Source organism: Pinus tabuliformis, chromosome 1_2 (genome assembly GCF_031772625.1).
Source record: "Pinus tabuliformis cultivar Carrire ecotype Pingquan chromosome 1_2, CPIR1, whole genome shotgun sequence".
Lineage (NCBI taxonomy): Eukaryota > Viridiplantae > Streptophyta > Pinopsida > Pinales > Pinaceae > Pinus > Pinus tabuliformis.
In genome coordinates, this window is record NC_142298.1 from 78,390,083 (window position 1) to 78,417,613 (window position 27,531).

The following is a 27,531-nucleotide window of genomic DNA, read 5'->3' on the forward strand; positions in this document are numbered from 1 at the left end:
ACCGCTCTCGTGATCTTCTACAGGAAGTCTGCAGGGGTTCTACAGGATGTTCCGAAAGGAGATTTTGGAGGGTTGATGGTGGAAGAAAGGTGGAGAAGTGGAAATGGAGGTTGGATGAGGGTGTGAAGAGGTCTAAGACCTAGAAATTGGAGCTGAGAAGTGATGAGGATGGTTGGATTTGTTCAAGGGTGAATAGAGAAATGTTGCACAAAAATATGGAAATTAGGTCAAAGTGAGGAAATGTGGCAAATGAAGGGCAAGAATCTGAGCTAGGGGATGGAACAGGTTGCACTGATGGAGGGAGGGTAGGCAGGGAGGTTTCTTAGGTGTTCTGCACACTACTTCTTGAAACTGACCAAACAAAGATCATGCAAACCAAGTATCTAGCTATTCTAACCTAATTTGACCTAGGAACTAGCAATCATGATGAACAGAAATCCCTTGGTAGAAAATCATGTGAAACACTTATGAAAACCAAGCAAGAATGAACCTAAGCATGTAATCACATCTGGTATCAACTTTTACAAATGAGAAACTAACACTAGCAATTGCATGAAGAAGCAAGAATAGTGTTTTTGTGGCAGCAAGGACACCGTGGCCTCAGCTCATGGTCCCGAGGAGGGAGAGGTGAGATCCAAGGTTGCTTGATGGCCTTTTTCGAAGATCTTTTCTGCTATCAACCTATCACATCACTCTAAAACATGAAAGCTTTTTCAATCATCAAAACTGTCCTAGATAACCAAGCAAGATTTTAATCTACTAACAGAAACTATTTTATGAAGACAATAAAGAAAAACATATAGCAGTACATGGAGGAGGTCCTTGAACTTGGGTTCGGCCCAACCCCAAGAGCTATAGGCTCCTAAAAGAAGCTCAGAACTGATGCAACATAAAACTGGTTTCCATTGCTCAAAAAACAACCATGTCTAAAATGTGTTACAGCAAAAGCTCCAAAATGGGCTGAGAAACAAAGCAACACTATAGTGCGAAATACAAATGTTCAAAAAGTAACCTACGAAGGCTGGAAGCCTCCATACTTATGCACTATGAGGACCTCCAGCGGTCCTCCTTAATTCAAGGGGCTTGGATGCTCAAAACTGCAATACTCAACCACTTCATAAAAGCTGCTCGGCTACCTTTGGAAATCGACTTTGGTGGGCTGCTGAACTCTGAGCTGATGGTGGAGAGCTCGAGGAAGGGGTCATTTACTACAGGAGACACCCTTCCTACGAATCCTCAACCTTGTCCCCTCATATTTGGCTGTCAAATGGTCCACAAATGCTTTACCTTGGTCCAAAAGTTATCCAAAAATCTGCAGCAAACACGTATTAGCCTTCATGGTCAAGTGACTATTGTCATTCATTCAATTAACATAAACATACTTCAAAAGCATACATAAACTATGAAGAATAGTGGATAAATGGAGAACAATAGGCAAAATGAGCCCAATAAGTTACCCATTTTTGGGGCTCATCAGTGACCAAGATCATCCTTTGATTTAGTAAGCTCCTTAGTTCCTCTGCTTTTATTTTTATGGGGTTGTCTTCTCTGCATTCAACGTTTCTCCAGCTTCTCCACTTTCCTGGGACTTGAGAAAGATCCCAGAAATCCTTAACTTTGTTTAACCCTTGGGAATCTGTTTCCTGCTTGAGGCTTAAAAAATCCTCATTAAACAGCGCTGGTTCTTGTTTCCATCTGTCCTCCCAAAAGAGTGCTAGATATCTTGATCTGATTTCCCAGAAACTGTTATCTTGCACTATGCTTCTATTATCCCATGCTCTGTTCCAGATGTAAGAGCCCTTTATGTTTCTAGACATTCTTATGAGATCTTTAGTATGCTAAGAGTTGGCATATTTTTCTTTCCAGATCCTTGCCCAATGGGCTTTAGGCTCTTGAACCCATCGCCACCAAAGCTTGGCTCCTAGCACTCTACTAAGAATCTCCTGGTCATCTAAGCCTAGACCCCCATGTCTCTTGGGTTTACAGATTTTATCCCAGGAAACCAAGGCCCATTTCTTCCTTGTTTCCTCCTTACCCCACAGGAAATCTCTTTGAATGTTCCTGAATTTCTCTAAGACACCTTTGGGAGCTGGGAGGGCAGATAGCATAAAAACTGGGATGGATTGCAGAACAACCTTTGTCAAAACCAACCTGCCAGCCAGGTTTAAGGCTCTGATGGTCCATTTTTTGACCTTATCCTGCAACTTAGTTAGCACGGGTTCCCAGATACCTTTGAGCATAGGTTTGGCCGTGAGGGGAACACCAAAATACTTTGAGGGAAGATAATCCCTTTGGAAGCCAAGGATTCTTGAGATATTTCTCTGAATAGCAATGTTAGTGTTTAAGAAGAAAATTTTTGATTTAGAAAGATTGACTTCCATACCTGTAGCCCTGGAAAATTCATTTAAGATTTTATTGTAGGCTGAAGCTTCTCTGACTGTGGGGATTCCTTGCAGCATGGTATCATCTACGAATTGTTGGTGCGTCAGTGCCTGACCATTCTCAGTTAATTGAAGACCCTTGATTTTGCCCGTGGCCTTGGTGTGCTTAATGGACCGCCCTAGTCCTTCCATCATGAGGATGAAGAGAAAGGGAGACAGCGGGTCTCCCTGCCTGAGACCTCTAGAAGGAATGATGATCTCTGAGGGAGAGTCGTTAATCAAAATTGAAAAGCTGGAGGTAGTCGCCAGAGCCATAACCCATCTGACCCAATTGTGATCGATCCCAAAGGCATTGAGCACCTTCTTGATGTAAATCCAATTGACCTTGGCATACGCTTTAGCTATATCCAATTGCATGATCATTCCCGCCTGATTTTTGCTAGTAAGCAAGTGAACCACCTCATGGGCTTGAATAATTTTGTTTAAAATTTGTCTGCCCTCCACATAGCCTGATTGTTCCTCAGACACTAATGAAGGAAGGAGAGGTTTAAGTCTGTTGGCCACTACCTTGGATATTATCTTGTATACCACATTACATAAAGCTATGGGTCTATACTTGTCTGTCGTTTGAGCTGAGTCCTATTTGGGAATCAGCGAGATGAAGGAGGTGTTGAGGGCTTTCAGGATGGTTTTACTACTCCTGGAATCTTCTACAACCTCCAAAATATCCTGTTTGACAATGTCCCAACAAGCTTTGAAGAAGTCCACATTAAAGTCGTCCGAGCCTGGTGCTTTTCCATTCTGCATGTCTTTGAGGACCTCGCTGACCTTCTCTTCAGTTACTGGTCTGTTTATGTTGATATTGTCCTCTCTAGACACCAGCTTAGGGATATGCCTAGTAATTTCCTTTATTGATTGTTCCCTATCTGGATTGTTTTCCCGGGTGATGTTTCGGAAGTACTGGACAAGCACAGCTTCAATGTCCTTATGTATGATCTGAACCTCCCCATTCTCATCCTTTATCGCCGAGATTCTATTGAATGCTCTATTAGCCATAGTGGATCTACGGAAAAATCTTGTATTACGCTCTCCTTCTTTTAACCATTGAACTCTAGACTTTTGCCTCCAAAATATTTCCTCTTGTTTGCATAGGTTCTCCCATTCATGATGCAGTTTATCAGCCTAATCACTTTTGTTTTTGTCAAAGCCATCTTTGGTTAGTGCCTGATTAAGTTCCCGAATTTTGCTTTCCACTACCTTTTTGTCCACAAAAATGTTGTCGAAATCTTTCTTATTCCATTCTTTGAGTCTATCCTTAATGTGCTTTAGTCTTTTATGAAGGAGGTACATTTTTGATCCCTAGAATTGCAAGTATTCAGACCACCATTTTCTGATGTTCCTAATGAAATATGGGTGGGACAACCAGATATTCTCGAATCTAAAGGGTCTATTCCTGGGAGAATCCAAACCCTTGATTTCTAATTGAATTGGCCAATGATCGGAGCCTCCAAAGGGAAGAGCTCTTGCTGTTATTTCTTTGTCTATAAGCATAAGCTCCTCTGATATCATAAACCTGTCTAACTTAGAGGCTACCTGGGCTTCCCCTCCTCTTTTGTTGTTCCAAGTAAAAAGGCCGTTGCTTGAATCCGAATCCACCATTCTCATATTGTCTGTGAACGATTGGAATGCTAATGAGTCTTTTTTTAGTGCTCTGGTGCCTCCTTTCTTTTCTGAAAGGGATTTGATCATATTTAAATCCCCACCCATGATCCAAGGAATACTAGCCTTTCTGTTCCTAAGATCAATGAGGGATTCTAGTAGTATGAGTTTATCATCTATTCTTTGAGGCCCGTAGACATTAGTGATCAGGAAGGTTTCTAAAACCCCCACTGGTTGAATGGCTACTGATAAGTAATTCCTAGATGCCTCTGCATCTATTACACTGATTTTTTGGGGGTTCCAAAGAGTGAGAATGCCCCCAGCTGTATTCTCTGCTTTAACTTCTAGAAACTCATATCTATTGAGCCATTTGCTATGGATTAGTTTTATTTTTTGAATGGAACATTTCGTTTCCTGGATGAAGATCATATCCGGCAAAACTTGTTTCATTCTAAAACTAAGCATTATTTGCTTTCTTTTACTACCTAGACCTCTTATATTCCAAGATGTAAACTTCATGGTTAAAGATTTGTGAAGGAGTAACTGGTTAGGTCTTTCATCTTACCCGAATCAATCATCAGCTTTCCACATTCCATCAGGAGCTCCTTCTGCTTTTTCTTCCCCTCTTCTTTCCTGCATTTCTAGTTGCTAATCCTGGAGTTGCTTTCATCATTTTCACACCTCTGCACTCCTACTTGTCGATGGTTTTCCCTTTGTCTGACTCCCTTTCCTGAGTTTTCCATAAAAACAACTACTGTATTCTGTTACATTCTTCTTGAGGTAATGAATTTAACCCCACCGTGGTTCCCTGCTTCAAGAAACCTTCCAGATCTAGGTGCTCTTTATCTAGAATTTCCTGAAGTTCAAGATCCTCCAAATCTGTTTCACTATGGGTCATTTCCTGATCCATTTATAGTTCTGTTTCATTCATTATGGTTTCTCTCTTATTATTCGTGTTTTGTGTTGGGTTGCAGTTTTCCTCCTCCTTTTCATTAGGGCCTTCCTCCATAGATTGATCTCCATTTGGCATTTCTTCCATCTCTTCCAGTGCCTGGAACTTATTCAGACTGATCTTTTGCCCCTCATTTTGTTGTTGCTTTGGTTCTTTTTTACCTCCTTTTCCCCTGCTTGTCACTTTCTGAAAGCTTTCGGTATCCTTCTTTGTATTCAGTTTGCTTTTGTTTTCTGCTTTGCTGAGATGGCAGTCTCTGATCAAGTGTCCATGTTCGTGGCATTTCTAGCATCTGAATGGAATATGCTCATAGTCCACCGTTTGCACCCATTCCTTGTCAAAAACTTCTAGGATGACTTCGTCCGGAAGAGCTCCTGATAGATCCATTTCCACACAAATTCTTGCATAGGAAGTATATTTGCCTCTTCTCGTGGCTTCCGAAGCTTTGATAAAACGACCTAGTTTGTTGCCTATGGCCGCAAGCGATTCATTTTGCCAATAATCTAGAGGTAGAGAATAGAGCCTTACCCAGACCGACATTGTAGTGAAATTCCCCCGCTCTGGAACAAAATTCATCATCCAAGGCCACATATAGAGACCCGTTGCTGCAAAGAAGTAGGGTCCTCCTTCGAATATTCTATCTTTGTCTTCGATATTTGTAAACACTATGGTGAAAAATCCCTTTGACCCAAGATGGAGATCGATGTTGCCTTTGGGTTTCCAGTGATACTTTATCCATATCTATAAAGCCTTTTGAGTGGGCCATAATCCCATAAATTTACATATTATGGCATAGGTCCCCATATGTTCCCTGTGCTCCTGCAGTGCAAGATTATTTAACACTACTCTAGGAATGATTTCCATTTTGGGTCTACAAGGTCCCTTTTGTCTTTTTTCCCTTGTTCCCTGGTTTTTGTCTTCTTCCTCCTTGTCCTTTGTGTTGCTATTTTCCTTGGACTTGGCCCCATCTGTCTCCTTATCATTATTTCTGTTTTCTTCCTCCTCCGTTCCTCTGACATTTCCCAGATGTGACTTGCCTCTGGTGTTCACTGCATCTTTGTAGGAGGGAGTGGAGCTCCCTCCTCTGCGACCCTCCATTAGGATCGAACTCAGAAACTCTCAGAAACCCTGTTCAACTTCCGTTCCGTCGCTCCGCTCCCGGCTAGATCCTCAAGGTCATATCCCAAAGCCGTAGAGTTGGTTTCTCATGTCATAATGAACATTGAAGTATATTTTTCAAATTTGGATGTGAGAGTACTAGAGACTTTGATCTGTAAATGGATTCATTGGGAAAAACTTTTCTTTTTCAAAAAAGAGCAGAATAGAATAGGGAAATAAAACCAAGCTTCTTGAGTTTTTGAAGTTTTTGTTTTGAAGTTCAACTTCATTTATTTTAGTAGAAATTTTCATTTTGTGGTATAGTAAGATCCACCTCATTCATTAACCATTAGCAAGAAGATCTACAAGAAAACAAACGTTTGTGAAGAAAGAAGACAAATAGAGTTTCGGGAGCAAAACTTGAGGTTTGAAAGATTAATTCTTCTTACTTTTTTTTTTCAAATTCCAAATTTCAAATAAATAAAGAATTAACAAAACACTTGAGTATGGTCTATTCTTGCACCTTGTTGCGACCTGGAAGATCCGAAAGGGAAATTTGATAAGTTAACTTTGAAATTTCACAATAAAATTCATAGATCTGAAAAAGACTAGGAGATCTAAATTTACTATTCATTCTATAAATCTTATTAATTTAAAATTCAGTCTTCAAATTTCAATTAGATATGTCTCAAAATTTCTTTTTCCTTCATTAAAAAAACAAAGACCTAATTAAATTTTTCTCATCTAGATTCTTTTATTTAAAAAAAAAAAAAAAAACATTAAAAAAAATATAAAAAAACACAAATAGAAACAAAAACAATTAAAAAAAAACACACACAGATACAAGAACCAAAAATAAATAAATAAAACAAACAACACAAAAATCCCACGACCACTCATATTAAAGCCACTGAAAAATAAATAAACATATAAAAAACAGTCATAAAAAAACAGATTAATGAAATGGAATCGACGAAAATTTTGAATCCAATTCTTTGGTGCTTGGGTCTTCGACAACAATAAAAAAAACCTTTTCTATGCGTCCTTTGCCAAAGTTTACGAATTTGAATTAAAAATAAACACCGCGACAATTGTTTAATGATTCGACAAATTTGGAAAACAGTTATGCATTTGGGCCAAGCGAAAGAGTTCGATTTAAAACCAAATATTTTGGTGGTTTATTCATAAATGTGCACGTTGTTGTAACAATGAGTTTGTTGAAGAAATCACGCGGTCAATTTTGTTTACCATTTTTATTTTTAATGCTAATGTAATATTTCAAAATTTAAATATTGACCTCTTTTCATTTCATTTGGTAACTTGAGATTATGGTCTATAGGGAAAATGTTCGTTGAAGCTGTGTACAACATGGCACAAGTTCAAATTTGGCATAAGGCTGCCACATCAGCGGGTGACATGTCAATTTGCCACATGACTAGCCAACTCATCATGCCACATCATTGTCGGTACAATTCACGTGGCACTCTCTGGAGCTGTCAAGTGGGACCTGCAAAACGTTTCTTTTTATTGTTTCATAAAAATTCCAGAAAAACATAACGTTCTCATATGACCTCCGTCTGAGGCGATTCAAGCATCGTTGGAAAGATGTCGATGAGAAATACATGATGGGATAGTTTTCATTAGCATTTGAAATAATAAAAAAAATGGTCATTTTTTTTTATGGATTTTGAAGCATTTAGACTTATAAAACATCATCAAATCATTAAAAACATGTTTCTAATATGAATTTGCTTTAACCTGGTTTTTTAATCACTCAAATTCGATATAAATGAAAAAATTATCAATATAAATGAAGAAATTATCAACAAAATACTAACAAGTTGTCCAAGGTACCACTCTAAAAAGTGCATTTCACTTTTATTTGTATTCCTTAAATTTGTCTTATTGGCACTATTTTTGAATTTATTACGTATATATCATATGAAGAGAGACTAATCACCTCTCTCCTTCGAGAATCTTACATTCTATTACAAATTAGTGCTAAGCTTTTGCAGGTTTTAGGATGATCAAAGAAGATCAATTTATGCACAAGTGGTTCTCAAGGACCAATTTCTTTTTCAAGAACACGAAGAAGTCCATTTCAAATCACGTCCATAATGCCATTGCTACTCATTCATTTTCCTCTTTCTAAGCTTACAATCCATCCATGAATTCCCATCTTCCTACTACTAGATCATGACTACAAAACCATTTTCCTTTTGCAAATTTCACACTTTCCTGCCTCACTTACATTTCATCCCTAACCCATGAATAAAGTCATTCAACTCACTTACAATGTTGAGTTACCTCATTGTACTTTTCCTTTTGCAAAATAAAACCTACTTCATAAATCCAAATCTTTCATCTATGGTCCTCTAAATCATTGTTTTATACTTGCGTTAGATGATAAGAGATTCATTAAGGATCTCCTTCTAGCAAGTCTTGACCCATCGACTTTAACACATTATCTGGGTTTGAGACTAGAGTTTTTTTAGTACCTTGAGGCTTGCATGTCTTAATGGAAAGTTATCTCACCAATGAAAAATTGGAACACATCAATGTCCCTTGTTTGTTGGATCTTCTAGATGACTTGATTATACCTCATTTATTCATACCTAGTAAGATGTATTTGGGCATCTTGATTCTCATTGACATTAATGGTGAGTAATCTTGTGTTGGTTAATGACATTCATTTATCACCGGTAATCCAACAATCTCTTTCTATGTTTGACACCAACAAAATTTGTTCACATAGAAAAGAATTATGCCACAGTGTGAATATGAATGAAGACTATATGATTTTAGTAGCTTGCAACAATGTTCTAATAAATCAAAATTCATTCCAGAGTTCAGAAACAATATCATTAATTTCATCAAAAAAAGGCACATAGATTCCAATTTCAAATTTTATCAACTATTCATACAACCAAGTGAGGAAGAAGCATATCAAATTCTTTCGCTTTACCTTCCATGATCCAACAATAGCAACCAAGTTCTCACAGAAACATAGCTTATCGACTTTTCAAGTAGGTGAAAGTATGTTCTTTTCTAATCTTTAATCATTAATTCCTTGAATGCTAAAAGGCATGTATTTGGAGAATTTCCTATGTGACATTGCTTTCCCTATTTTCAAAAGACAAAATACATTTAGTTGGGGGGGTATTCATTACCAATTTTAATTCCTTATTCCATCACCGCATATATTTTTTACCAACATGCTTCTCCCAACTGACTAATGATGTTCTTTGATTCAAAGATGGATATGTTTTAAAAAGATTCAAATCATGAGCAAGGATCGATTGATATGTATCTGAATCTCCCAACTGACTAATGATGTTCTTTGATTCAAAGATGGATATGTTTTAAAAAGATTCAAATCATGATCAAGGATCGATTGATATGTATATGAATGAATGTTCATTTTGAATGCATTTTCAAGTATTATTTGTTGCAACAAGAAGAAGAGTAAAAGAAAAGTGTTGTCACACAAGAACCAATACTTGAAATAGTTGTGGTTTCCACACAATAATCAACCATAAGAGTTGCCATTTAGACATTTTTTAGATAAAAAAATACTTTTCAAAATATGTAAGTCTTAAAGAGTATCTCAAAGTCACAAAATGATAGAAGGCTACAATCTAAGACAATTAATGGAAAGTTGCATAGGACATGCAACATATTTAGTTTGGGGGAATCTTTGGTCTCCAAAATATAATTCATTTCACCCTCTCTTTTTTCACTTTGCTTCAGAATTTTCCATATTCTGCACCACTATAACCATGCAGTAAGACCATCTTCATGATCAAATATGAGTTTAGGCATATGATTTTCCAATACATTTATTTTGGTATTTTAAGTGAATTTATGGATAAATATTAGAAAAATAACATGTATTCACTTATATATAAAAGTTGGATGAGTTTTGTGATGTGATGAGATGAGTGATGTACAAATGAGAGAAGGACCGCTCATATTTATACAATTCATTGAGGGTGAGGAGACACATCTATTGGGTTTCATGAGCCTACATTTGACTGAAGCCGGCCTTGACAATTTGACCATGAGAAAGAATAAATTCAAAATTCCATTTCTTCTTGTCAAAATGAGATGATATTTATATCAAAATTGTACCTCTTGAAAAGAGGAATCCAATGCAATAATCATCTCCATCATATGAGTTGTCCTAAGGTGGAAGTTGGCCCTAGTTTCCAATTTTAACACTCCCTCTCAACTAGGGAGAATTCCACCTGCCAATCCATTTGTCATCATGTCATCCTGTAAGCATATTTGAAGATTCCATAACAACCATATTTAGCCTCTAAGTCTCAAATTCGAATTTCCTCTTCAAACTCTCAAAGATTTGAGATCATTGATCAAGCACAATTCATAGAAAAATATCACGGGAGTTTCTATAAGTGTCTCCTATCAAAGCTAGGAGAGATTTGTGAGAGGATACGAAGAGATGCTAATTGCTAGATGTCAACACATGGTTGTAACCACATGAGATATTTGTGGATCTAGGAGTGTTAAATTTAGATAACAATGGTATGTTCTATGCTTATAGCACAATTTACTTCAATGTTTCTTATCATCACAATGACAAATTCCAATTATCTTCAATAGCAATCACATTAACTTATACACATTGACAATAAATGAAGATAGAACATAAAAACATATGCAGAAGACAAGTCAAGACAAAAGGACACAAGATGTGGCGGATTTCAGGGACAAATGCCAATGTGGGGAAACTCCTTGATCAAATGTTCTTATTATTCTTCAATAGTTTAGCAGAGAGAGAGAGAGAGAGTACAAATATCATAATACATACCCAAAACATATCTACCAAATCAGCAGTCAATGCAGCCCTAATCAGAAATTCAACGGTGGTCAAAGCTAGCCCCAAAACGTCCTCCAACTAGCTCGGTCAACAACAGAAGATTGCGGCCTACCAAGGGAGTCAAAGTCAAACCAAAACTATCTCGGTCAACCTAGTCAAAGTCTATTGTAATTCTGCAGTCAAACGTGAAAGTCAACACTCCAGTCAACTTGGTCAAACAATCCCCAGTCACCTCGAAATCTGTGCCAAAGAATGCAGCTTGCAAAAATTGAAATTATGCCCCCAAAACAGATTTAGTCAACGCTGGTGAAATACTCCAAGTCAACCCTGGTCAATGCATGCCCTAATCCATGAAATTTTTCGCCTCCAAAACCAGTCTAAAAATCTGTGTTCCTTCCACATGTATGAAGAAGAGAACCTCCAAGTTGTACAAACCAATCAAGAGAGGAGAGAGAATATGATGTGATGAGATTAGTGATGTCCAAATGGGAGAAGGATCACTCCTATTTATACAATTCATTGAGGGTGAGGAGACACATCTATTGGGCTTCATGAGCCTACATTTGACTGAGGCTGACCTTGACAATTTCACCATGAGAAAGAATAAATTCAAAATTCCATTTCTGCTTGTCAGAATGAGATGATATCTATATCAAAATTGTACCTCTCGAAAAGAGGAATCCAATGAAATAATCATCTCCATCATATGAGTTGTCCTAAGGTAGAAGTTGGCCCTAGTTTCCAATTTTAACACTCCCTCTCAACTAGGAAGAATTCCACCTGCCAATCCATTTGTCATCATGTCATCCTATACCATCCTTGTCATCACTACCATGCTGAACCATGAAGTAATAATGAATAAGAAGTGATCAAGAGTGATTCATAATATCATACCACTCTTCACTAACTAAAGTCAGTCCTTGATCCCAGATCAAGTTGTTGAACACCATGCATCCTAGTCATAGGGAGTACGACAATACACGATGCATCCATCAGTAGTGCTATGGCTTCTAACCATATTTTCCCAACTCATTGGCCAAATGAGAGGTACTTCCCATGAGTCCTAGACTCTATGGGTAGGATGTGTGTCAAGGCATCAACAGGAGAAGGTGAATCACTCATCCAACTCATATGCCATAGGAGAAGGTGAACCACTCATATTATGCATATGTCAACCATAATGGGATATCACAAGGGAAGGTGAACCACTCACCCTATGGTCACTTATAGTTAGCTTCAAGAATTAACCCATGCCCCTAGGAGCTCCCAGATCTTTGTGTCCAACTCATACAGGACCCTCATAAGAGGGTCATTCCAAGACTCCAAGTCTCTCTCAGATGGTTAAGAATTTGACCTTCCCCAAAGGCTTCATGAGAATGTCAACGACCTGCTCATCTCTTCTAATATGTTGGAGCCTAACTTCTCCCTGTTGTACCATATCTTGCATAAAGTGGTACTTGATATCAATTTTATTGCAATGGTCATGGAACAAAATATTCTATGATAGAGGAATCCCACTCTGGTTGTCGCAAAAGATCATAGTGGTATTTAGCACATGCTCAAATAGCTCATTAAAGAGCTTCCTCAACCAAACTGCTTCACAACAGGCCATACTTGCAGCAATGTATTTGGCCTCAACAGTGCTTAATGCAACCGATTTCTGCTTCCTGCTCATCCAAGATATATAATCATTCCCAAAAGAGAAGCAACACCCATACATGATCTTACGATCCACCACACTACCAGCCTCGTCAGTGTCTGTATATCCATGCAACCTCAAATTCTCGGCAGTGTATCTTAGTCCATAGTGGATTGTGCCCTGGAGATATCTCAAGAGATTCTTGGCAGCAATCCAATGAATGTGATGAGTGTCGACCATGTATTGACTCAACTTATTCACAACAAAGCATAGTCATGATGGGAGTTGACCAATAACATCAGGGCCCCCACAAGCTGATGATACTTAGTAGGGTTTCCTAATCCGGGCCCAACAACAATTGCACATAGCTTCTTAAATTTGAGTTCCATCAGTGTAGTCACGGACTTGCAGTCCACCATCCCACATCTCTCAAGTAGCTTCACAATATATTTTACTTGAGAAAGGAAAATCTCACCTGGCTTTTGCCAGACCTCCAACCCTCGGAAGTAATGCATCAGTCTTAGGTCCATCATCTCGAACTCGGAATCCAACTCCCTCTTGGATTTATGAATGAGAGGGTCATCACCTGTCGAAAAGAGATCATCCACATAAAGGACCAAAATGAGAGGTTTGCCCTTTTCAACCTTTAGATATAGGTTTGGGTCAGCATCGCTTCTAGTAAATCCTAGCTTCATAAGATAAGTATCGATCATCCCATACCAAGCCCTAGGGGCTTGCTTCAACTGATATAGTGATTTATTCAACCTGCATACATGTGTCTCACATTCTTGAACCTCGAACCCCTCGAGTTGTTCCACATATACTTCCTCCTTAACTGAACCATGCAAGAAGACAATTTTGACATCCATCTGGTGTAGGTTCCATCCTTGCGAGGTAGCAAGGGCTATAATCGAATGGATGGTGGTATATCGGGCAAACGATGCAAATATCTCATCATAGTCTACTCCTTCCTTTTGAGAGAATCCTCAAGCTACAAATCTAACCTTGAATTTCTTAGCACTCCCATTAGCTCCATGTTTGATCTTGTAGAGCCATTTCGTAGTGACCACTGACTTGTCTTTAGGTCTAGGAGCCACAACCTAGAGTTCATTCTTCATGATCAACTCATATTCCTCGTTCATCGCATCCTTCCAAACTTGTTTCTTCACGACATCTTCGAATGTACAAGGCTTAGATTATACAATGGTACTCATGGAAACTAAGTAACCTTGGTACCTATTTGGCTTCTTGATTTCACGAAATGCCCCCCTCAATGCAATATGTTTCTCAACATATTCAAGAGTATATTTGAGCCACAAAGGCCTTTTCCTTGAAATAGAGGGCTCACTAGGAGGTGGATCAATGGGATCCATCGAACCTTCAACATAAGGCATTGGTTCAATAGATAGAGGTTCATCCTGATTTTCTGCATCAATATCATCATTGTTCTTCCTAGGAATAGGAAGATATCAGGTCTTTCTAAGAGAAAAATATTCATCGAAAGTGACATCATGACTTAATTCCACTTCCATTTGACCAAGCACATAGATTCTATATGCCTTTGAAGTTTCATTGTAGCCACAAACGTTCCTTTCTTTCCAGATGCATCTAGTTTGTTTCTTTTCTCTTTCAGCACATGAAAATATAGAGGACAGCCAAATATTCTAAAATGAGAAACATCAGTCTTATTACTGGTGAAAACTTCTTCGGGTGTCTTGAAGTCCAAAGCTTGATGTGGACATCGGTTTTGGACATACACAATGGTGTTGGCAGCTTCTCCCCATAAGAACTTCGAAAGACCTTGATCATGAAGCATAGCATGGGTGGCTTCTATGATAGTATGATTCTTCCTTTCAGCACACCATTTTGTTAAGGAGTATATGTGGTAGTGGTCTCGCTCTTAATGCCAACTTCTCTATAATAGTCTTTGAATTCATTTGACTCATATTCGATCCCATTATCGGTCCTCAATATTTTGATTTTCTTCCATATTTGATTCTAGACCAAGGCTTTTAAAGAGCGAAACCATTTGAACACTTCATCCTTCTTCTTTAAGAAATATATCCATGTCTTGTGAGAGAAGTCATCCACAAAACTAACATAGTACAAATATCAATCCAAAGATGTCATGGGCAACATACATGATATATCAGAATGGACCACTTGAAGAATATCAGTGGTTTGAGTCTTAGTTGAGGGTGTTAGTGTCAGTTAGTTCTTCCTAACACCAGTGATAAAATATTCTCTTACAAGGTTTGTGTTAGGGTCTCGAGTCAAAATTTTATCATTTCATTAGGTTTTTAGAATAAAATTTGGTCACTCGCTAGTGTGTCTAGGTCTATTACTGCTCCTTTCAAAATTTTCATGTTCCGATCACTGCCATCACTCAATTGGATGTGCCATCAATGAAAATTCATCATCATCATCCCAGTCATATCACCATGGTCTTCATTTAGCTCAGTGTCACCATTAGGTCATTAGGGTTAGAGTCATCAAAATCTATCATTTCATTCATAAATCTGGAAAATGAAGGAGTAGTAATAGGGTTTTTCTCAAAAGGTTTTGTTTCAAAGTGTAATTTATTTCAAAAATGATGTAATAAGTTCTAATTCTCTAAAGTTGCATTCAAATGTTCCAAAGCTACAAAGTTTCCAAAAGCTAAAGTGAAAACACATGGTGGGCCACCCTACCATTATGAAGAATTTGACTTTTACAAGCTATAAAGACCATCTCAAATCATTTCTCTCACTCATATTCATTGGCAAAGGGCTCTCACTCACCAACAAGCCATTTCCTCAGCGATTTCAGAGACATAAATACTCCAAAAGGTAGTCCAAGCAGCCATGCTGCGCTTTTAGCTACCCACGATGCACTTTCAGTAGCCCACGCTGCGCTTTCTCTCCTGCAGTCATAAAACCTATTTTCAAGGATTTTTTACAGCAATTGAAGTTTCATCAACATTTTATAAGTAAGTTCAAGTCTCTGTACACCTTCTACAAGTTCATTTCCATGTTTTCATGTTGCATACCCTTCAAAACTCCCTACACTGCGTTTTTGGAAGTTCCCTAACTAGGAATGTGTAAAAATTCTCTAGACCAGATCCTACACCTATTTCATTCCATTCCATTTCCAAAATTTTCCTGACACCCATACCTATCTCTTAAATTCTCCTACACTCATTTCCCTTCCCTAAACCCTTCATCCTATCCCTTCATCCATTTCCTTTGTTTCCCTCATTAGGGTTTTCCCTTGCACACTACCAACATGTAAGAAGAAAATAAGTTCTATAATAAGGGAGGTCAAATTTCAAGATATGAACCACTCAACACTCATGAGTTGATGTCCTCCCCACTGTCTAAGAATTTTTTTCATAATGTAGGGTGTTTAGGGTTTTGTGAGCTAGTTCAAAAGGTCAAATACCATGCCAAGTTGACCAGTTTGTTTGCCACTCATCTTAGGAGAGATAAGGTCACTGTTGCAGGGGTTAGTTTCACTATTTCAATTGAAGTCATAGCAGTAGCCACAGGGATACCCAATAGTGGAGAAAAATGGTTTAAGAGCTTGGACTTGGATCTGCAAAACTATCAACCTTTCATCAAAGGTCACTATAAACACAACATTAAGAAGGTTTTTCCTTTTGGACAACTCCTTGAGAAGTTTGCTCCATTGATGAGAATCATTATGAATTACTTTACATGTGAGGGAATATTTTCTAGATTGTACAAATACCATGTCAGACTGCTCATGCATTTCACAAGGGTAAAGCCACTAAACCTACCCTACTACCTCTACAAAAGCTTGGCTAAAATGGCAGAGAAGGTGCAGCATAGATAGAGTGATCATCAAAACAACCTTTTTCACCATGCCCTCATCAAAATCATTATATTGCATCAGCTTTCACAAAAGAACATCACTTGGGAGACATTCATTCAATCAGATATCTTGTTGTCTTCTGCTAGTCAATATACAAGCCAAAGTACACCATCAACACCATCTAAGCACATGGAGATTGGCTCATCTAGCAGACCTATAGTGAAGAGGAAACCTAGGCCTGAGGTGACTCAACATATCAGAGAGGAAGGAGGCTTGTGTTTACTCCACACCTTGTGGAAGGGGCCAAGCTTATATCAACAGAACAGGGATTACAATCACAACATGAGGCATCTTTGCAAGATGAGGAGCCATTCCATCTTGATACCGATATAGTAGATTTGAAGGTTAATGAATATCATAAGACAATAGAGAGGGTCATCATGGAGAAATATGTTGAGATCAAAGAGCTTAAAGATAGTTTATCTAGGCAAATTTCATGATTTCATTCATAGAGCAGGAGAATAAGCAATTGAAGGTAAAACAACTACTCTTGGAAAAGTATGAGGTCGATGTTAGCAAAGAGGATGTAAAGGAAAAAACAATGATTGATACAGAGGATTTAGATGAGCATCAGGAGTAGGTGACAAGAAAAAGGCCAAGGACTAGAGGCCTCAAAAAGGCACTCCAGCGATAAAGAGAACAAATGTCTTCAGTTGACCTAATTGCAGCAGAAATCAATGAAAATAGAGAAATTTGGATTGAAAAAGTGAATTGTCATTTATAGAAGCTTCTTAAGAGGGCTAATAGAGATAACAAGTTGAAAAGGCACATGGATGCTCATTACTACACAAGGAACCAGGTCTTCAAAGTCAAGATCAGGTAGTTGAAGGAAAGACTCAAAGAAACCCTAATCAAGGCAAAAGATAAGGTAAAGTTGGATTTGCTTGTTGATGCTTCCATCATAGCATAGCATACCTACTCAGGACTTCATGGAGCATCTCTAGACAAATTTTGAAGAGATTTGGAGAAATTTTGGTTTTTTATGAATTTTTGGAACTTCTTGACACAGTCACAAGGTAAAAAACACAGCGTGCCCCATGCTGCGCTTTTGATGGAGAGCTCCAAATCACATTTTATTTGCATATATGGATTCCTCATGACTTGTATATCACATATAGCCTTTGGGAGCAGACCTTCAACAGGTTTTGATATGTGGAAATTGCCAAAAGCTACCTAAAAATCACCTTTCTGCCCTCCTGTTGAAGAGCATGCTGCGTTTTTTAGAGTAGCTATGGGAGAATGCATTTTTGGGGAGCTAGAAGTAACCTTTTTTAGCTCTTTAAGATTCCATCATGTAGCAGAAATCCACATATTTCCAATGAGCCATCAAGATTATAATTTGGACCTCAGGAAGGCCTCCAAAAATCAGTTCTCCCAAATTCGCTGCACTTTCTCCTAGCACGCTGCGTTTTTGACTGATTTCGCTGTGTTTTTTCCTGTAACATATTTTTCTCAGTTTATCAGTTGGATTCGAGTTTTTATGATGTAATTGCTTAACTTTGATGTAATTATGATGTAATTAAGGGTAAATAGGCTTGTTAAGTTGTTTTTATGTAAGTTTAGGCCTCATTTATGAGAGTAGTTTGAGTCAAAGTTTAAATGGAGGAGTTGTTTTAACCTCCCTAGACATTAGGGTTTGGTTGGAACACCTCATGTATCAGTTCCTAGACTCATGGATTCAACCCCTGAGAGAAGGGAGATGTTGTTTTGGTCTATATGTATCATTTTCTTAGTCATAGAATAGGTTGGACATTAGAGGTGAGAACACTTGTAGCTTGTATTTCAACTCTTTATTCAGGAAATCAAAGGAGCAGTTTGCAACTATTATCTAGGAATTCATGTGCAATGAGTTTGTGATGAAGTATTTTCTCTATTATAGTTTTTTATGAATGATATACATCTCTCATTTCCATATCTTATTTCTTTAGTGATTTTCCTTAAAGGTTATAAGCAAAATTCTTTGCATAAAGCTCTGTTTTGATGGGAATATCATTTTGTGTAATTTTCCTTCTTACTTAATGAATTCATGGTGCACATGCTCATTAAGACCTTTTTCTCTTTCAAACACTACACTACACCGACAAACCCTAAAACCATCACAAAAGCATTGCTACCTTGTTCCTCTATATATTTGTTGTTGTAACCCTTTGATCCTTTGACCTAGCTACCTGGTTTTCATCCCTAATCCAACATCAAAACCTAAAAACTCAAAACTCTACTGAGCCTAGCATATATAGCCTAAAATATTTTCCCATTCTAGTCATCATTGGTCGTGAATTCATAGAGAGATCCCTCTCTAGTTTAGCAGGGCCAGCTGCTGAACCCAAGTGGTTTGATGTTACCTCCTTCAATATCCCTTCTCAACCTTGGGACATTGTGGAGGATAATAGAGGGGAATGGTCCCCTTATATGTTTTCCAGCTTCACATCCCTGACAAACACCTTCATGATTCAAGTTGAATTCAGGCATCCTTGTGACCATCTTCCTTACATCGGATAAGGATTTGAAATGAAGGTGAGAAAATCTTTGGTGCCATAATTCGGATCAAAGAGAAGTATCACAAGTCATTTCTCCCAAAAAACTTCCTCCAACCTGATAAAGACCTTCAACCCTGAATCCAAGAGTGAATGCATCTCTTGGGTTTATTTTCCAAAGACAAACCTTCCCATCAATGAATCACACCTTGAAACCTTTATCTTCCATCACATAAATAGAGATCAAGTTCTTTTTCAGATCAAGTATGTTTAGTACTTCTTGTAAGTGGAGACTTTGACCTTGATTTAAGTGAAGAGGAACAGTCCCAATTCCTTTCATGTGATAAGTGGCATTATCCTCAAGTATAATCTCCATATTCGTCTTCTTTTCAACCAAGTTTGAGAGAGCTTATTTGTACCTAGTGAAGTGCCTTGAGGCACCACTATCAATCAGTCAATGGTCCAATGTACCCGAAGGAGATGCAGTGGAGAGGGTAGAAATAAGATAAAATTATTTTTTCTTTACAACATTAACGTCATCATAACTATAGTTTCTTCACTTCTTGGGAGGATGACCACTTTCATTTCGAGCATCGGGAGCATTCCTCTTTCCTTTGTTATTGAACATGTTGTTCCTTTGATTGCCATTGCCTTTGAAGTTGTTTTTATTGTTGTCATCATCTCTTGGAGTATCCTTCTTGTGAGGACACTCTCTAGCAAAGTGGCCAAACCTATTACAATTGAAGCATATTCCTTTTCTTCCTTATTTGAATCCCATCTTGAATCCTTGTCCTTGATTCCTAGGACCATCATTGTTCCTTCTCTTAGAATGAGCGGAGAAGGCAGTATGATTGTTTCCATTTGAGGGCTTGTCTCTTTCCATCATCCTTATTTCTTCTTGAGTTAATCTGGCCAATAGTTCATCAAATCCCTGAATCTTGTCATTTTTGAGAATGGTAGTGTTGAACACATCCCAATCTCTTGTAAGGTCCGCTAGTGCAATAAGAGACATCTCTCGATCACTAGTGACTTGTCCAATAGATAGGAGATCATTCTTGATCTTGGTAATCCTCATGAAGTAGGATTGGATAGATTCTTCTATATCCATTTTGATGTCTTTCAACTTGTTCTTGATAAAGAGAACTTGATTTTCATTATTGACTTTGAACATCCCAACCAACGTTTCATACATCTCCTTAGATGTTTCCAAATCAGAAATATAGGCAACCAAAGGCTTATGAATAGAATAAAAAATAATCTTCCTCACTTTAACCTCACCTTTCTTGTACTTGGTTTGTGTAGTAGTGGATGCATTTGCAGGAGGCTCTATTATTCTTCCTTTGACATAGTCCATGGCATCATTCTCTTCCAATGTCAAATCCAATGTCATCTCATGCATGATAGTCAGATTTTTCCTTAAGCTTGTACTTAGATTTGAAGAAAGATGTAGTTGTCATTGGGACTAGTTCCAAGTCCTTGTCCAACAACTTGTCTTAGTGATTTATTTGCTTCACTCTTGCTTGGGCTTTGTATTCACCTAAGCTCTAATACCATGTTAAATTTAGATAAAAATTGTATGTTCTATGCTTAGCACAATTTACTTCAATGTTTATTATCAGCCCAATGACAAATTCCAATTATCTTTAATAGCAATCACATTAAATTATATACATTGACAGTAAGTGTAGATAGAACATAAAAACATATGCAGAAAACAAGCCAAGACAAAAGGACACAAGATGTGGTGGATTCCAGGGACAAACCCCAATGTGGGGAAACCCTTTGATCAAATATTCTTATTATTCTTCAATAGTTCAGGAAAAAGAGAGAGTACAAATATCATAATACATGCCCAAAACAAATCTGTCAAATCAACAATCAAATCAGTAGTCAACGCAACCCTAACCAGAAATTCAACAATGGTCAAAGTTGCCCCAAAACATCCTCCAACCAGCTTGGTCAGCAACAAAAGAATGCGGCATGGAAAGGAAGTCAAAGTCAACCCAAAACCAGCTTGGTCAACATAGTCAAAGTTTGTTGTAATTCAGCGGTCAAACCTGAAATTCAACGCCCTAGTCAACTCGGTCAAACACTCCCCAATCACTATGAAATTCATGCCAAAGAATGCGGCCTGCAAAAATAAAATAAAAATTTCCCCCAAAACAGAAGTCAACACTGGTCAAATACTCCAAGTCAACGATGGTTAATGCATCCCCTAATCCCTGGAATTTTCGGCCTCCAAAACCAATCCAAAAATCTACCTTCCTTTCACACGTGTGAAGAAGAGAGCCTCTAAGTTGTACGAACCAATCAAGAGAGGAGAGAGAAGATGATATGATGAGATGGGTGATGTCCAAATGAGGGAAGGGTCACTCCTATTTATACAATTCATTGAGGGTGAGGAGACACATCTATTGGGCTTCACGAGCCCACATTTGACTGAGGCCAACCTTGACAATATGACCATGAGAAAGAATAAATTCAAAATTCCATTTCTTCTTGTCAAAATGAGATGATCTTTATATCAAAATTGTACCTCTATAAAAGAGGAATCCAATGCAATAATCATCTCCATCATATGAGTTGTCCTAAGGTGGAAGTTGGCCCTAGTTGCCAATTTTAATGAGGAGAGAATTTGGGGATCTACATTTATGAATTAGTTATCTTAGTTTAAGTATAAATAGGTGTGCTTTCTCCTCTCAAAAGGTGTGAAAAGTTTGAGAGCTATGATCATGCTTCAATGTAGAGTTTTGGATGTTAAGGATTGGCACTATGCTTATCATTGATGTAATGAATACCATTTTAGTTCACTTTCATATGGTTGTGCCTTCATTTGGTGCTTGATCAAGAGTTTTCTCAACTTTCCACCTCTCATGCACTTTCGGATGACCACCTAATGAGTATGAGATGTATTCTAATGTTTTATTTATTTTTAGTTTCTTTATGTTCATTTTAAGTCCTTTGATTAGATACATCTTTTACATTCATTCATTCTCATTCCATTTATGTTATTTTGCAGGTTAAGCATTACTATTCTCATTTCATAGATTCATTGTTTTTCAATTTGTTTGATAGATACTCATGAATGATTATAATTCGACAATGCACACATTAGTAATTTCAATTGATCTCTCACAACTTCAGAATAGGTTGCCTTTAAATATCATAGTGTAAGAATCCAATACTTTCTTAGTATAATATTTATTGCATTCTAGATTAAATTTACTTTCAAGTCATTAGAATAGATTTACTTTCTTGTTGGTAAAATAGATTTACTTTCATGTCACTAGAATAGATTTATTTTAATGTCAATAAAGTAAGTTTAATTTCATTTCAATTGCCATCTCAATTTATTATACTAAAGGATGTCTTCCCAAGTTCTGAATTTGAGACCTTTGAAAAAAAAGGTGTGTGCATACTCATCTTAAACATTTTTCATGAATAGATTTTATTTCAGTTTTTCCATTTCTTTCAATAGATTAGGATTCCCTTTTGAAATTGAAATTTGATTCCTAGTATCTATTGTGCAAGTATACTGTCAAGTTCACGAACCCCAGGTTTGACAATTTAATGACAAGTAATTTAACTAACAATTAAATTACCCAACACATACACAAGTATTTATCTAGGGGAAAGCAACTGCTCAAAACCCCTTCCTATTTGTATTGCATTAATTAGAAAATAGAGAAGAAATACAATACTTTCTCAAGCATGAGCAACCTCTGTAAGTGTATCTCTCTGCCTTTCTGACGGACTCTGGCCAACACTTAGCCAATTTTATAGCCTTCCAGTCTCCTACTTCCTTGCAATGTTAAATGAGGAATTAGGCCCCTATTTCAAAGGAATTTGTACTCCAAGGAATTACAGAGTTCATTAAGGATCTTCCTCTGACTGCATGCACCACCTATACAACTCACATCTACAATTGATAGTACACTACCCTTGAACTCCAATCTCAACTGGGTAACTCATATTCTCTCCATGCATGAGCTAATGTAGGTTGATTGATCAGTTAATTGGTTCATCATTGAGTTTTGACTGACTACACGCCCCACTACTAGACCCTCCACTAGTTCCTCCAACAGTTGGAACTAGTTTAACCGACCATAACTCAATTTAACTGATTTAAATTGTTACAACTGAAATTAACTCAACCTAGGCTCCTAAAATTTAGGAATCACTTCACACAACTGAAGTTCATACCCCTGAATTTAATTAACTAAGATAACTAAGTGATAACAACCATATCACCTCATTTAACTCATCCAAGTTGTCTGTTGATGTGGAATTTCAAAATTTCTCAAGTTAATTAAGTCAAAATCAATTTAAGAATTTCTTGTTGCATTTTTTCAACATTGTCTACTATGTTTGAGGTCCATTCTCAAATCATGGCACACTTAGGACTTCATTAGGCCTCCTCAAAGACCTAATGACTCACTTTATTGATCATTCGACCCTCTTGAGAGGCTTCTTATTATGTTATTGAACTATTTGGTGGGTTGTTCACCAAAAGTGTTGTTATTATCCACATTATTTTATGTTAGGAGCTCAATTAGGCCAAATTATCTAAATCAAACTCATTAGAAATTGTATAAATATATGAGAAGTGATTCATTCTCTCATCATCACTTGGATTTGGTTCTTATCTCTTGTGAGATTTTCGCTATTTCTTTTGGAGGAGGATTTTGGATGTAATTGATGAATTTTGGTGTTTGGATATCTCTCTCTTTTCTTGGAGCTTCATTATTGGCATAATTTGGTGATTGGATATACTCTTTTATACATGTAAGTACTCTTTTAATGCTTATTCTTGTCATTTACTTTTGTCACATGAATGCTACTAGGATTTTTGCTATACAAGTCTGAAATTTACTACTACTCTATATGAAATTGTGGGGATTTTTGTTCTTGATAGCATTGTATCATGTCATGGGCCATGTATGAATGGGTGAATGTTCCTAGAGATAATTTATGTTAAATACATCTCGATAAGTCATCATTTATTTCAAACTGAAGTATAAAGTCCTTGCAACAACTGTTCTCATGCTCTAAATGACATGCAAATTTGTTGAAGGCCTCCTTGATTGGGTGAATTCTTCCCAAACCATAAATTTTCCTTGAATCCATCTCTCCCAAAGGACAAGGCACTAATCATCCATTGGTGATCATTTTCAATGCTTATTCTTTTCACCTCCCTCATTTTATAGGAATAGCCTACATAGGTCACCTAGGTTATCAACTATCTCACAATCTTCCATCCAAACACTTCAATTTTTGGTCTGCAACTGCGTTGAGGTTTTCTCTAGAGGCCCTCCAAATTTGAAGCAAATCTGACAGTGAGATCTCGAGATATAGCAATCCCTAGCTCAAGCACCATTTCTTGTCCCATTTTCCCTTGTCTAGTGTCCTCATTTAGATCATTGAATTCAAAAATCAAACAAAATTTGCCCCTTTATCCTCTTCTCCTCCCTAATTAGTCCAAGCCACTCTTTGTTCGACCAAATCCATACCCTTGACCTAGTTTGGGTCCACCTGGGTTCCATATGGCCCCGCAACACTCAAATTCCATAAGGACTAGATAAAATCCATTTCTCCATAAGGATCCTCAAGTCTAGGAAGCCCCCTATCAAGGCATACGCTCCAACCCTAGGTCAAGGTATCCTCATATCCCTTCTTAAAGAGCCCATCGCCTTGCTTCTCAAGAAAGTAAGATATTTAATTGAGTCTATCTTGTGAATAATTTTTAGGAGTCACTCCTTATCCAATCATTAATCCATTCATCATTGTGATTCCTCTTATACCGGGTCTCCTACCATCGGTGAAAGTCTGTAAAGAGAAGGGAGCCTTATTTGATGTGACATTGGGATATCACTCCATTGTTTCCCCTTGACCTAGTAGTTGCTCTATAGGATCCCCTCCTAAGACCCCTGCTAGTTTGAGCGGTAACATTTTGGTGTCGTTGTCGAGGACAAAAGACATGTGCTTTGTTTCCCTTACAACATCACTGATATATTATTATTGGTGATTCCATTGGAAGAATGAAGCCCTAGTTCTTCATTAAAATTTAAGGTCAAAGTTTGTAGGGTGAAGCAAGAAATTCTTTAGGCATATTTAAATTCACCCTGGCGACCCTTTCATAATTTACATGTATATCTCAATAAGATGTCTTTCTTTGATGATTTTCCCACTTTGGACATCACTGGCATCCCTAGGCACCCTAACCATGTCACGAGAAGGATGGTACGTGGGGTGCCCCTATTTGATGGTGATCCACTCTCCGCAATTGATCATGTAGAAATATTTATTACACATGCTTCAAAGGAGAAAGTGGTCCACCAGAATGTCCTTATACTATTGTTCATGAGCTCTCTCCATGGTCATAACTCATGGTTGCATAATCACAAACCTATGAGAATATCATCTATTGAGGAGTTCTTTGAAGGCTTTCTTAGAAATTTTCAAGTATGCGCTACTTTAAACATTCAAGAGGAAGCCTTCATTGAGCATCATCATGACCTTGGGAATCTAGATGATGGGCAGGAAAGAGGGTCCTCCCTGGGTCCACATGAAGAAAATAGGCATGATGACAATTCTAAAAGCACATGTGATAGTGAGGGTGAGTCTGTAACGAGTGAAGTTAAGGTTAACCCTACAATCTCCAAGGATGTTATCTCTGATGATCCAACCTTGAAGACCTTGGAGAAGGTGGTCCCATAGCCCCTTCAAATATTGATATCAGCAATTACTTACATATTAAAGAAGGAAAATGGGAGGTCTATGGAAATTGTTTCGACAAGGACCCCATCTAAGACACCGATGACGATGATGTCAATTGGACCCTTTTTTTCCTCACAATTCTTGGGTTGTATTTGAGTCCCATGTCGACCCTTTCCTCAACCCTTCTTACATTATCATGAATGATGAGGAATCCTCCATCTCTCCTAAGTGTGATCATTGTGGGAAACCTACTTATTATGTCTCTCCATCTCATAAATCTCCATTTCCTACCAATCATGACCCTATGATGGCCATGAAGCATGACATAAATGATAAGGACCATGATGGAAGTGATATTCCTGAGGTAGTCATCCATCAAAAGTTTATGAGCTTGATTGCTAACATCTCTATCTTTTTGATAGAGGAGAGGATCTCATGGATTAGATTACATCCCTTTGTTCCCTCTTCTCCCATGATCCTCCATGCATGGACATTCTATTTTCCCACCTCCCGCCCTGGTGAACCTCCATATAATTGTTTTTGTACTTGCTCTCACATTTTCTACATAAGTAATCATTGGGAAAAATGTTTTTATATTGATCTAGTAATGTCTTGCTTTCATCGGCTCTATGATTACACTTAGTGCTTGTATGATGTAATATGCATGTTAGGTAGGATGCATTGCATGCTAATTTTATCATTAGAACTAAAATCATATGATATTATCATGCTAGACTAGCTGCATTTAGAATAAAATTTTGTTTTCTTGTTGGTTTTACGACCTAATACTAAGCATGGGTGATCATAAGACACCACAAAAACATATCACCCATGTGCTTGGTATTTAATATGAGCAGGTAACAGGTCTATGGTACTAAGAGATTGTTGGTGTTCTCATGATCTCCCATCTGAGTAACTTAGCACATCGTCCGAGAGCTCATCTCCCAATCGGATTCCAATGTTACCCACCACCTGTGGGTAGTGTATATAGGAGAAATATTTTCTCCTAAATGGTCCTCAGCCGGAAGCTAGCAGCCCCTTGCAACCCCCAGATAACTCAATGAGCCATTTTCCTCGCCACCTGAGCCAGCCACGTTGTCCCTCGCTAATCTGTTATGAATGTATGTTTGAAGGTGGGCCTTCCGACCCCAAAGGTATGACTTTTCATTGGTATAGTTGATTATTTTTTCTTACTTGTCATGGGAACTTTTGGGCATGAATTGGTGGGGAGATTTGGCAGAAAGAGTGGGTTAGGTATGTATTCTTGTCTCCATTGCTCGATTTCATGGTTACCCTTATATCCTAGTCTCGTGGATCCCCTTTACTGGTCATTAGCTTTAGGGATGGTACTATATGGGTGTTGTCGCACAAAGAGTCTAGGCACCGCGACAACGCCTAGAGTAAGGGATGTCACTCTAATCCTTACTCACTCCATTTAGACTCTCTCCTAGACAAGTCAAGGGGGGTAGTCCCTATGGTGAATGAATGAGGATAGCCTGTGAAACATAGGCTCTAGGAGACTTAAAGATGGACAACCTGATGAATTTAAAATAAATCTTGGTCAACTCAGACGAATATATTAAACACAAGACACAACCACAGGATAGAAATGATTATAGACTAGTGCCTTAGTATTCGATTAACCATAGACTGAATAGAAACAAGATATCCCAAGTAATTTATATATGTGGCAAAGCGACGATCATGAACGAGTAAGTGTGAATGCTCAAAACTTTAACATGTAGGATTTTCTAGATTTAAAATAATTTTCATTAAGAACTCATATCTAGAATAATTTATCATTTTCCAATAGGCATTATCATTTTCACTTGCCAATAGAGAAATTAATACCACGAAAATTAAAATTTTACATTTAACACCAATGACACCAAGCTACT